The following is a 14,625-nucleotide window of genomic DNA, read 5'->3' as shown; positions in this document are numbered from 1 at the left end:
GACAACTGAGGATGGATCAACAACATTGTAGTCACTCCACAATACTAGCCTAATTGACAGAGTGAAAAGAAGGAAGCCTGTACGGAATACAAATATTCCAAAACATGCATCCTGTTTGCAGCAATGCACTAAAGTAATACAGAAAATAATGTGGCCAAGAAACTTTTTGTCCTGAATACAAAGTGTTATGCTTGGGGCAAATCCAATACAACACATTACTGAGTATCACTCTCCATATATTCAAGAATAGTGGTGGCTGCATCATGTTATGGGTATGCTTGTAATCATAAAGGACTGGGGAGTTTTTCAGAATAAAAAATAAATGGAATGGGGCTAAGCACAGGTAATATCCTAGAGGACAACCTGGTTCAGTCTGCTTTCCACCAGACACTGGGAGATTAATTCACATTTCAGCATGACAATAACCTAAAACACAAGGCCAAATCTACACTGAAGTTACTACACTGGAGTTGCTTTCTAAGAAGACAGTGAATGATGCCGAGTGGCCAAATAACAGTTTTGACTTAAATCTGCTTGAAAATCACTGGCAAGACTTGAAAATGGTTGTCTAGCAACAATCAAAAACCAATTTGACAGAGCTTGAAGAATTTTGAAAACAATAATGGGAAAATATTGTACAATCCAGGTGTGCAAAGCTCTTAGAGACTTACCCAGAAAGACTCACAACTGTAATCACTGTTCAAAGGTGATTCTAACATATGAATACTTATGTAAATGAGATATTTCTGTATTTCATTCTCAATAAATTAGCAACATTTTCTAAAAACATGTTTTCAATTTGTCATTATGGGGTATTGTGTGTAGATGGGTGAGAAAAAATAAGAAATGTAATCGATTTTGAATTCAGGCTGTAAAACAACAAAATGTGGAATACGTCAAGGGCTATGAATACCATTAATACTTTCTGAAGGCAATGTACATCACATTTCGAACAGCAACATTGTGATATGCCCCTAAAGCACTGGTGGGATTGTGCACATCTCCTGCTTAGCTGATTAGCCTACAGACAAGGTCAAATTTATTCTAGTTCTAGTCAAGGGTTGAATTACTGAAAGAGATTTTCCGGTACTTTGTATACTTTTTTTTTAGCAAAATAGAGGTCACGAGCCAAAAGTGGTCACTGAAAATTGCGTACTACATCACCTATGTGCAAATATGTGCACCATGTCATTGCTTTCTCTCACTCGCTCTGATGTGTGTGCATCTCTTTATATGTAATAGTAAATGCTGGCATCCTTTTAAAACTGTTATGTGATTAAATGTGTATCTCTGTCCCCTGTTTTGGTCACTTGGGAATGTGATTCACTAGTCTATTCAGGAAATAATAATATTGAATTGTTAACTCTTAATAGAATCCCACTGTGGGTTGTGTCCAAACCACTCACTATCAGGAATCAAGGTAAGACCCAGATGCAGACACGTGGAATAGACAATGGTTTACTATTCCAACAGGGGAAGGCAATAGACAGGTCAAGGCAGGCAGGGGTCAGGAAACCAGAGGTGGGGCAATGGTACCGAATGGCAGGCAGGCTCAGGGTAGGCAGAGGTCAACAATCCAGAGGTGGGGCAAAGGTACAGGTCGACAGGCTCAGGGCCAGGGGCAGGCAGAGTGGTCAGGCAGGCGGGCTCAGAGTCAGGACAGGCAAGAGTAAAAACCAGGAGGGCGAGAAAAAGACACTGGGAAAAGCAGGCGCTGATAACAAAAACGCTGGTTGACTTGACAAACAAGAGGAACTGGCAATGGATAAACAGAAAAAACAGGTATACATACACAGGGGATAATGGGGAAGATGGGCGACACCTGGAGGAGGGTGGAGACAATCACAAGGACAGGTGAAACAGATCAGGGTGTGACACCCCAAATGTTTTTGTTTTGAAACATGAAATTGGCTTTATTGCAAAAAACTAGAGATCAATCCATTCAACACAAAGACAGACATAGAATTCCAACAAATCCCACCATGAACTCATGTCAACTTTTAAGAGCAGTTAATAACATAAACTTACTATACGAATGCAGATGCAATAACTTGCGCGCAAACACACAGAACATTTATAGTAAAATTTGGTCTCCCAATGAACCAATGTAAACATTTCTTGCTGCCCCAAGGACCTCTAACTGATCGGTCCAAAAGGTGTCACACACACACACACACACACACACGCACACACACAATTGGAGAGAGAGAGATTAGTTCAGTGACTGACATAACAATTCCAGGAAGCAGAGTGGAGTGTCCATAGCAAGGCAGATACCGGGACATATGGCTTAATGTAATGAAAAGCAGAACTTTCTCAATTACAGTTTTTTTCGATTGCTAAACGACAGTGGGCACAACTGGAGTCACATGTGCAAAACTCTAACTACAGTCTGCACTACCAACAGTCACCTGTGCTAAACATTTTACTTCACCTGCAAAACTCATTCCAAGCAACACAACTCTTAACACATGGCTCAAAACACGCTCAGTGCAGCCAAACACTATGCACAACCCTCACTGAGATAACACACACTGTCACTCAGAACACACTGAGAGTAAAACACTAGCATCAAACACCAATACAGAAAATACAAACTTTTCAGCTTTACAGTTTGAACAATTTCAGTGACTTCATACAAAGTAATATTTTCTTCAAAGAAAAGAGTGACATTCTTTCACATGATTTATAAATTTTTTTTTATAACATAACAATTCTTTAAGGTAAATGAAAATTAGCAGTTTGCTTCAATAGTCTGTAGTAATTTACGGAATTACAGTAATGAGAAAAAAAAGGTAGAAACTAAAAGTACATACTGTAATTCGAACAAATAATTGAGGGGCTAATCCTGCCTCTCTCTAGCATCAGGCCACAGGTTTTCTTCAACATCACATCTAATGTTTTCTCTTGCCATGCACCTGGGGAAGAACCTTCTGGAGTGCCTTATCCATCCCTGGCAGTCCTCTGGACTCGTGTCCTCACATCCGGCACGCATGGCTTCCAAAAGAGAAATTTGGTCATGTGGTTGGTGACCAAACACTTTCCACCTCCAGGCAGAGAAAAACTCCTCTATTGGGTTGAGGAAGGGTGAATATGCAGGCAGGTACAAAACCATAAATCTGTGATGTGCTGCAAACCAATCTGTGACAGCTGCAGAGTGGTGAAAAGCAACGTTATCGCAAACTATGACAAAAACTTGGGGGTTTCTTACTGGCTCCCCCTGTTCTGCTGGCACTAGCTGAGCATAGAGCTGTTCTAGGAAAGCTATAAGCCTTTCTGTGTTGTATGGGCCAATGAGTGGTGTGTTGAGAAGCAAACCATCATTGGCCATTGCAGCACACATGGTGATATTTCCCCCCCTTTGGCCTGGAACCTCCACAGTGGCCCTTTGACCTATAACATTCCTTCCTCTGTGCCGTGTTTTGGCAAGGTTAAATCCAGCTTCATCGATAAATACAAATGAATGTGGTCTTTCCAGTGCTTCCACATCCATTACTCTCTGAAAAACAGTAAGTGCACAGTTTTACTGTAGAAATGCTAGTGTTTTTTTTTTACTGTAAATATTTTGTATAGCTGTGTACGTAACCTCAGACGTCTTACCTGGACATATTGGTATCTTTGCTCTTTTACCCGTTCACTGTTTCTCTCGACCGGTACAGTGTATAACTGTTTCATTGTAACTTGGTGTTTCTTTAGGACTCGAGCAATAGTTGTTGTGCTGACAGAATTAACATTTTCAAATATATCATTATCAGCCAGCACTCTATCTTGAATCTCCCGCAGTTTTATTGCATTGTTGACAACAACCATGTCAACAATAGCATTTTCCTGCGGATCTGAAAATATTTTTCCTCTTCCCCCTGTTGGGGGCAGCCTTTGGGTCCTGTTGTAAAAATATATTTTACAGTCAAACTTACTGTAATATATATCTGTGTAAATATTCTATAATTGCAATACAAAATAGATTCCTGTAATGTTTTCATTTACTGTAAGGATGTAACTCTCACCTGTTTGCATGATGGAAAATTTGCATTACAGATGCCACTGTGGATCTTTGCAGATTGGGTTGCACCCTCAACCCTGCCTCTCTCAATGAGAGATCATGGTTCACGACATGGTCTATAAGTGTAGCCCTTATTTCATCTGAAATAACAGCTCTTTGTCTTCTTTGTCTTCCTCCACGCATCCGCCCTCTCCCTGCCACCCTTCTCCCTCCACGAACCCATCTTCCTTGTTCAATTTCCAAAATGAGTCTTTCTGAGCTCTACCTATATATACTGTAATATGTGTGTGTGTTCACTAACAAGTCTAAAACAAGACACCTGCTTAGCCTTTCAGCTGAAATTGCAATCAGCAGTGTTTGAAAGGCACAAGGCTGAAATCTATTCCGTTTTGAATGTGTGGTTCACAGTTTTGACAGCAGTGTGTTAGCATTTGAACAAAGTGCTGTAAATCCACAGTGTTGTGCAGGTTGTGGTTAAAGTCATGGGATAAGTGTTTAGAGTTTTGAAAACTGTGTTCAAGCAATGAAAAACGAACTAGAGTTTGGTCCACATGAACTGCTGCTGTGCTGACTGTAGTTAGAGTTTTGCACATGTGACTCCAGTTGTGTCCACTGTCGTTTAGCAATCGAAAAAAACTGTAAGAGCTGAATGACCCTTCAAGTCCCCATTGCTACCCTAGCTGCAACCCTATGGGGACTGAAATATGCACTCACAAAAAAATGTGGTGCAGGTACACACACATACTTTCACATACTCTTACTGAACCCCTACATTCTCTGTAACTCTATTTGGATATTTTTTGGAAGGGCAGTCCTTCTTGTGTAACATTGACCAGATGTCTGGTGTTATTACTAGAGACCTCATTTATAAGGTGCACGGTAAGATACAGTACATACAGTACCAGTCCAAAGTTTTAGAACACCTACTCATTCAAGGGTTTTTCTTTATTTTTTCTATTTTGTACACTGTAGAATAATAGTGAAGACATCACAACTATGAAATAACACATATGGAATCATGTAGTAACCATTTGCTGGATTGACTGACCTTCATGTCTTAAAGTAAAGATGGACTGTCATTTCTCTTTGCTTATTTGAGCTGTTCTTGCCATAATATGAACTTGATATTTTACCAAATCGGGCTATCTTCTATATTCCACCCCTACTTTGTCACAACACAACTGATTGGCTCAAATGCATTAAGAAGGAAATAAATTCCACAAATTAACTTTTTACAAGGCACACCTGTTAATTGAAATGCATTCCAGGTGACTACTTCATGAAGCTGGTTGAGAGCATGCCAAGAGAGTACAAAGCTGTAATCAAGGCAAAGGGTGGCTACTTTGAAGAATCTCAAAAATAAAATATATTTTGATTTGTTTAACACTTTTCCATAGGTGTTATTTCATAGTTTTGATGTCTTCACTATTATTTTACAATGTAGAAAATAGTAAAAATAAAGAAAAACCCATGAATGAGTAGGTGTGTTCAAACTTTTGACTGGTACTGTATCTATATAGTATATCAGAAAAACAAGCACACCTTTCTTATGATTGATTTCTAAGTGCATAAATACAACACCCCAAAGCACTTGATTAATAGTTAATAGACATGAAGAATACCACACTATCTTAGGACAACACCTAGAGCGATAACAGCAAAAGTGTTCATGAGATCCTACGTCAACAATGGCATGAACTTGACCTCACTCCTTGACAGAGGGAACCATATAAAAGGCTGCTTTATATAAACGGATGGGTTTACAGAAACAAGTCCTGCTGCTCTTCCAAAGGCTTCCAATGACCTTCAAAAATGTCCACTCTAAGAATAATAACAGCTAGACTAGACTCACGTTCAGGTTACGTATTTACATCCACTCCAGAAGATGCAATATGCTGCATGTTGTTTGGATCAGTTACAATATGTTGTTTTCCTTTTTCTCCTCTCATTATCATAATGCGCATAATAACTACCCGACAGTATATTTTTACAACTCAAAAAGTCATTGTGAAACAGAAAGTTAAGCTGGAATTGAATGCGATTTATGCTTTAATGAGCTACTGGACCAGAGCTCTGGCAGGCAAGACATAGTGCTATAGTACACACTTTATCATGATGAAATGACTCAAATCATGAATTCATATCTTTCTCTACATTTGGTTTTGTCACAATGTGTTAATTTCCCCTTTTATAGCTGCTTTTCCATCAGAGACCATCTACTGTAAATCAACACAAAACAGGGATGCCTTTTTTTGGGGTCAGTAATTGTTCGATTGTCCGAAGCACCCATAATTATTTTTTGTTCTTCAATTTTAGTGTTCAAATTTAATTTTCATCGTTCTCTAATGGATTTGACTTTTATTTCTCAAGCTATAGTAATTGTATTTTCTGTACCAATCTGAAATGTAACACAACATTAGTTATCACTGAAGCTAATCATGGAATCTCCACTCTGCCAAATATTTCCAGTTGACAAGACTTCTGGTTCGTTGGAGGGAGGACTTTAGAGTTTACAGGTATCATTATTAAGTCTGTTGCTCAAACACAGGAAATAATTTCTGCATCATAGTGGCTTTCTAATGAAGGGATAAAGAGAAAAACTCTTCACAGGAAGTCCAATGGTGAAGTCCGGGCTTCCAGACAGAATAACTGTCATCTCAGGGAAAGGGAGAAGGGAGAGAGAGTGAGAGAAAAAGAATCATATGCAGATCAGCAATATCTTACCCCAAACTTCACTTTTCAGGGGGAGTCTAGGAGGTGGACACATCCTATTCTCATCAGACAAAATTACAGGTTATATTGCCTTCTTGACTGATCGATTATTCCTTCTGTCAGAGCAAAATGTTAAAGGTCATATCCTCTCATCAGCCAATCGCAGTCACATCATATCTGTTGATTTTCTCGTGTCTAGTTGACTATTTAAAGATTGAAAGGGGAACTTTTCTCTCTGGGGTCTATGAAATATTGCCAGACACTTTTACATCCATGTCTGTCCCCTCCCATGCCTACATTTATGGTAATTTTCCTGTGGCCTCTGTGATGGGGAACCCCATGATTTATTATCAACAAAATTACTTTTGACCCTAACCCCAACGAATTGATACCAACTGTTTAGAACCAACAGAACCACAGTCCGCTTGTGAGAATAAAAATGTGTTGTTTATGAGTTTATTCGATACAGTAAAATATCCTACCACATAGTTTCAGAGTTTGAGGAAATGGATACCTCATCTAATTTCACCAACAGTGCCTTCAAGTCGGTTCCACTGAGAAAAAACATCCATCAACAGCAGTACTTTGAAGAGAATACAGCCATGGACAAATGTTTAACAAATTCACATCACTTCACAACTCCCTAGATATGCATAAAATTTTTACTTTAAAAACATTTGCTTTGATACAGCGTCTTAGCCACTGAATGTTTCACCCACTTCAAGGCTTTTTGTATGTAATGAAATACTCGGTAATCCTGATGACATTGATACCTCACTGTAAATGGGCGGTACACAGCTTTCTCATATCATGGACATTTAGGTAATTTTCCCTGAGAGCCTAATGTAATAACCAAGTCAGTGTCAAAGGCCTGAGAAACGTCTATTTCTGAAGCCCTATTTCAGGATTTTGATTACTGCATAACTTAACTGAAGGCTACTCCTGCCTTTGGTCTGAGCTATTATTTTCCCTTGCAGTGTTCTAAGTTTACTGATGTCAAATGTGCAAAAAAGAGGACCACTGTTTTGAGCAGTTACATTTATGCAAAACTTTCTATAAAATTAAGAACATGCTATATGACGAACATAATCATAAGGAATTTTTAAATCACAAACCCTCTGACGGCAAGTCTACAGTGGAGCAATGTTTATCTTTTCAAAACTATCACAATACTTATGAACATGGTTCTGCTATTCACTTTAGCAGTGTGGGTGGTAAGTAACACCTCATGTACAGGAAACTAGGGACCTGGAGCAATTTACATTGTTGCAGTAAAAACATTATTTTCACAGCTTTATATAGAATTTGAAACTGGCAGAGATTAATATTGAATCAACACATATACAGAACAAAAATATAAACGCAACATGCAACAATTTCAAATATTTTACTGAGATACAGTTCATAGAAGGAAATCAGTCAGTTGAAAAAAACAATTAGGCCCTAGTCTATGGATTTCACATGACTGGGCAGGGATGCAGCCATGGGTGGGCCTGAGAGGGCATAGGCCCACCCACTTAGGAGCCAGGTCCACCCACTGGGGAGCCAGGCCCAGCCAATCACAACGAGTTTTTCCACACAAAAGGGCTTTATTACAGACGGATATACTTCTCAGCAAGCCCCCCTCCCTCTCATCAGACGATCCGCAGGTGACGAAGCCAGATGTGGAGGAAGCCAGATGCTGTTGTGAGGCCGGTTGGATGTACTGCTAAATTCTCTAAAACAGCGTTGGAGGTTGGCTTATTGTCGAGAAATTAACATTAAATTATCTGGCAACCGCTTTGTTGGACATTCCTGCGGTCAGCATGCCAATTGTACACTCCCTCAAAACTTGAGACATCTGTGGCATTGTGTTGTGGGACAAAACAACACATTTTAGAGTGGCCTTTTATTGTCCCCAGCACAAGGTGCACCTGTATAATGATCATGCTGTTTAACCAGCTTCTTGATATGCCACACCTGTCAGGTGGATGGATTCTCACTAACAGGGATGTAAACACATTTGTGCACAAAATATGAGATATTTTTGTGCGTATGAAACATTTCTGGGATCTTTATTTCAGCTCATTAAAAATAGGACCAACTCTATAAACTTTACATATTTTTTGTTCAGTATACATAACGGCTAGGAGAGAGGACTGAGCTGGATGAAGAAGAATTACAAGAGTTGTCAAGCTTTGTTCATCTACAGTACATGGAGGACCTGGCCGAGACTGTTTTATGGTTTCTTTTGATTGCCTCCACCCTAAAATGTGGTTTAGGGTGCGGTTGACTATGGGGCTGGAGTAAGGGTCTGGCCAAATTTAATGCGTGGTGGGTTTATCATATAAACATAGACAATGAGAAGACAAAGCTGAGGATATACTGTACACTGAGTATGCAAAACTGAACACCTGCTCTTTCCATGACAAACTGTACACTGACCAGGTGAATCCAGGTGAAAGCTATAATCCCCCTGTTAAATCCACCTCAATCAGTGTAGATGAAGGGGAGGAGACAGGCTAAAGGAGGATTTCTAATCCTTGAGACAATTGAGACATGGAATGTGTATGTGTGCTATTCAGAAGTTGAATGGTCAAGACAAAAGATTTAAGTGCCTTTGAACAAGGTAAGGTAGTAGGTGCCAAACGCACCGGTTTGTCCCAAGAACTGCAACGCTGCTGGGTTTTTCCACGCTCAACGGTTTCCCATGTGTATCAAGAATGGTCCACCACCCAAAGGACATCCAGCCAACTTGACACAACTGTGGGACGCATTGGAGCCAGCATCCCTGTGGAACAGGGATACCTTGTAGAGTTCATGCCCCAACAAATTGAGGCTGTTCTAAGGGCAAAAGGGGTGCAACGCAATATTAGGAACACCTTCCTAACATGGTTAGGAACACCTTCCTAATATTGCGTTGCACCCCTTTTGCCCTTAGAACAGCCTCAATTTGTAAGTGAATAGCAGAACCATGTTAGGAAGGTGTTCCTAATATTTTGTATTGTCATGCGTAGGTGTAATAGGTGGCAGTGAAGTCAGGCGCAGGAGAGTCAAATGGAGTGTAAAATGTAGTCTTTTAATAAAGTCCACGGAGTATGCTCCATAACACTAAATGTACATAAACACACAAACATGGATACGAGGACCCGACGCACACCTATACAACAATCACACTACACTGACAATAAAACAATCTCTGACAAAGACATGAGGGGAAACAGAGGGTTAAATACACAACAGGTAATGAATGGGATTGAAAACAGGTGTGGGAAGACAAGACAAAACCAATGGAAAATGAAAAAAGGATCAATGATGGCTAGAAGACCGGTGACGTCGAACGCCGAGCACCGCCCGAACGAGGAGAGGCAACGACTTCGGCAGAAGTCGTGACATGTATACTCAGTGTATACCTAAATAACTTTACTTTTAAGAACATGGCAACTATTTGAGTTAAATTCATGGCTAAAATAGACTTGTTTTGTGTAGAAAATATCCAATATGTTCCAAGTAATCACTTAAACATGACAAATTAATTGCTAACGCTTAATTAAAATGGTTTGGGTCACGACCCACTGCATGTGAACTTGATGGGTTTCTGAAAACCTACATTAAAGTACCCAATTAGCTATGAAATCTTGTATGCCTCAATTCCACATCTAAAGTAAACACACGCTTACCCAGTGTATAATGTTTCTAGAGAGAGAGACATTAATTGAAAGCAGCTGTTCGTGACTTAACTCAGCATCTGGAACTGATGTAGTTCTGGTCTATTACAGCCAAACAATAAAGCTATATCTCAACAACATTGTAAAAACAGCATTTACTATCCTAAGAAAGTGTACTATAGCATACACATCACTATACACACAGTATTGCTGTATAGAGTAATACAGAATAAGATAACACATCTGGTAAGTGAAAGCCTTATCAGTCCAATATTTCCTTCTTAACCGACTCACAGGTGATTCACTCCATCCACCCATGAAAGGGATTTTCATTTTGATACAACATTGAGCAAGTCCTTATAAAGTCCAAAGTAACTGCTTAAAATGAGAAGCTATTTTCAAAAAATGTCCTAATCCACTGATATTTACATAAAATATAATTTGCCTTGCTCTGTTTGCAGTTACAAACTACTATTCTTGTTCAATTGACTTGTCTCAACAACCACCATTGCAAAAACGTGAAAAATGCTGCTCCACTCACCTTTTGAGGTCAAACTCCCACAGTTCTGCCAGGGTCCTCATCTAGCTCCAACTAGGATGAGTGACTGATGCTTTGCCTATCATCTCCTACTCCCTCTGTTCCTCAATGTCATGTGATGCACATTCGCACAGCTTGCTGGGAAAAACTACCAAACTTGTCAGAGGAGGTTGTGGAGACAACAATCTGTTGTATGGGACTGTATTGTCCAAAAGTGGGAGGAGCAACACAGTTACACACCCACCAGATATGTTCTGGCATACATGTATATAGATTACTCAAAAATAAATATTCAATTTTTGGAGAGCGGGATTTTAATGACTACATACTCCATATCAAATTAGATAAATTTTTGTGGAGTGTTGCACATAGGGATCTATGAAATTACAATAATGAGGGATTACCAATGGACTAAATCATCTTATCAATTTATACGTTATGGCTGTATCCACTTTCAGTTGTCTAGATGAGATATTTTCAACCTTTTCTGCGTGCAGATATTTTGTACATTTATTGAGCAGCTCGGAGGACATTGCAGAGAATGCTTACCCACTATCACTTAACACTCCCACACATTTCAAGAGTGGATGAGTAAGAGAGTACTGCTTCCCTCTCCACTGTGCTGCCTGCTTGAATACATCAGTCACATGGTGGAGAATAATAATCATCATGACATATATAGAACATTTTACTCAGTACATTGTGGCATAGAGAAGTAGTATAGCAATACGGACAGTAACAAAAAAACAATAGTAAAGACAGCGAGAGAGAGAGAGAGAGAGAGAGATGGTCAAAAAGTATGTTGGTGTGGGAGGAAACTTAGAGATAGAGACAGAAATGTTATTTTTGACATAAGAGATATGAACACCTATCATATAGGGTACTGGGTATTCTCACACTGTTAAAGGGGAAGCCAGCATTGTAGATATTTGGTGGACAGTGTATATTACAAATTACAAAGACAATAGAATACCTGTACATATAGTTTAAACAAGCATAGACAATATAACTTTAACACAAAGAACCAACATTGATAATGAATCACAATCTGCAAGGATAGAAAACAGGAATTATATAAGTAGTGATTTTAGGTAGTGATTCTATTTAAATTGCGTTAAATTTAGATTTGGAAACTCCAGCACCTGCAAAAAGTACCTTGATGTCAAATCTAATGCGCCACATGCGCCGAATACAACGGGTGTAGACTTTACAGTGAAATGCTTACTTACAAACCCTTAACCAACAATGCAGTTTTAAGAAAAAAAAGTGTTAAGTAATTTAAAAAATAAAAATAACAAATAATTAAAGAGCATGCAATGGTTCACAGGATCAGGTTCATAGGATCAGTCTAAAACTTTGCAGATACACTGCTGCCATCTAGTGGCCAAATTCTAAATTGTGCCTAAACTGTGTCCTTTCTCTTGCACTTCAAAGACTATAAAAAAAATAAAAACGTTTTTTTCTTTGTATTATCTTTTACCAGATCTAATGTGTTACATTCTCCTACATGCATTTCACATTTCCACAAACTTCAAAGTGTTTCCATTCAAATAGTATCAAGAATATGCATATCCTTGCTTCAGTCTATGACTTGGGTGGCTGGCGTCTTTGAACATTTTTAGGGCCTTCCTCTGACACCGCCTGATGTAGAGGTCCTGGATGGCAGGAAGCTTGGCCCCAGTGATGTACTGGGCCGTACACACTACCCTCTGTATTGCCTTAGGTCGGAGGCCGAGCAATTACCTTACCAGGCAGGGCTGCAACCATGCTCTCGATGGTGCAGTTGTAGAACTTTTTGAGGATCTAACGACCCATGCCAAATCTTTTCAGTCTCCTGAGGGGGAATAGGCTTTGTCGTGTCCTCTTCACGACTGTCTTGGTGTGTTTGGACCATGATAGTTTGTTGGTGATGTGGACACCAAGGAACATGAAGCTCTCAACGTACTCCACTAGAGCCCCGTCGATGAGAATGGGGGCGTGTCCTCCTTTTCCTGTAGTCCACAGTCATCTCCTATGTCTGTATCACGTTGAGGGAGAGGTTGTTATCCTGGCACCATATAGCCAGGTCTCTGACCTCCTCCCTATAGACTGTCTCATCGTTGTCGGTGATCAGGCTGTTGTGTCGTTGGAGTCCTGCCTGGCCATGCAGCCATGGGGGAACAGGGAGTACGGGAGGGGACCGAGCACACGCTCCTGAGGGGCCCCCGTGTTGAGTATCAGCTGGGGCGGCAGGCAGCCTAATGATTAGAGTGTTGGGCTAGTAATTGAAAGGTTGCTGGATCGAATCCATGAGCTGACAATGTGTTGTTCTGCCCCTGAACAAGGCATTTAACCCACTGTTCCCTGGTAGGACAACTTTCTCATGGCTTCCGGAGGGAAATGCTGTAGGAATGCTCAACCGGTGTCGCTCATTCAGCCGACAGAAACTTTCAACCGGTTTTCCCCATTAAGTAGCGGGTCGGAGTCTGAGGCCGAGCCTTCTCTTGTCTCTACTCCTCCAGTTACGGGGTCTGAGACGCCGAAGCTTTGCACCATTAGCTCTGACAAATTGAAAACCCTAGTCATTGGCGACTCCATTACCCGCAGTATTAGACTTAAAATGAATCATCCAGCGATCATACACTGTTTACCAGGGGACAGGGCTACCGATGTTAAGGCTAATCTGAAGATGGTGCTGGCTAAAGCTATAACTGGCGAGTGTAGAGAGTATAGAGATATTGTTATCCACGTCGGCACCAATGATGTTAGGCTAAAACAGTCAGAGGTCCCCAAGATCATCCTATTTTTCCAACTTAATTCAGGAAAATAAGAACAATCCGAAATGTATTTTTGATACTGTCGCAAAGCTAACTGTCACGCCCTGACCTTAGAGAGCCTTTTTATGTCTCTATTTGGTTTGGTCTGGGTGTGATTTGGGGTGGGCATTCTATGTTTTTGTTTTCTATGATTTTGTATTTCTATGTTTTGGCCGGGTATGGTTCTCAATCAGGGACGGCAGTCTATCATTGTCTCTGATTGGGAACCATACTTAGGTAGCTCTTTCCCTCCTTTCAGTGTGGGAAGTTGACTTTTGTTTATGGCACATAGCCTGTAGCTTCACGGTTGTTTTCTCGTTTGTTGTTTTGTTGGTGTAATTTTTTTATAATTCAAGAAAATGTACGCTTACCATGCTGCACCTTGGTCCACTTCCTTCAACAGCCGTGACAGAACTTCCCACCACAAACGGACCAAGCAGCGTGGTAAGGAGGAGCAGCGTGTTCAGGAGGACTGGACATGGGAGGACATCCTAAATGGCAAAGGATCCTGAACATGGGAGGAGCTCCTGGCGGGAAAGGATCGCCTGCCGTGGGAGCAGCTGGCAGCAGAGAGGAAGGTAGAGGCTGGCACTAAAGACCGGGAGGCCACTCCACAAAATTTTGGGGGGCGCACACGGGGAGTGTGGCAGAGTCAGGATTCAGACCTGAGCCAACTCCCCGTGCTTACCGTGGCGAGCATGTGACTGGTCAGGCACCGTGCAATGGGGTGATGTGCACGGTGTCTCGAGTGAGCATTCACAGGCCGGTGTGCTCTGTGCCAGCGTCCCGCATTTGCCGGGTGGAAGTAGGCATCCAGCCAGAACGGGTTGTGCCAGCTCTGCGCTCGAGACCGCCAGTGCGCCTCCACGGCCCAGTGTATCCGGTGCCTCTGCCAAGAACTAAGCCTCCTGTATGTCTCCCCAGCCTGGT

Source organism: Oncorhynchus clarkii, chromosome 23 (assembly GCF_045791955.1).
Source record: "Oncorhynchus clarkii lewisi isolate Uvic-CL-2024 chromosome 23, UVic_Ocla_1.0, whole genome shotgun sequence".
Taxonomy (NCBI): Eukaryota; Metazoa; Chordata; class Actinopteri; order Salmoniformes; family Salmonidae; genus Oncorhynchus; species Oncorhynchus clarkii.
This window is presented reverse-complemented; position numbering follows the sequence as displayed.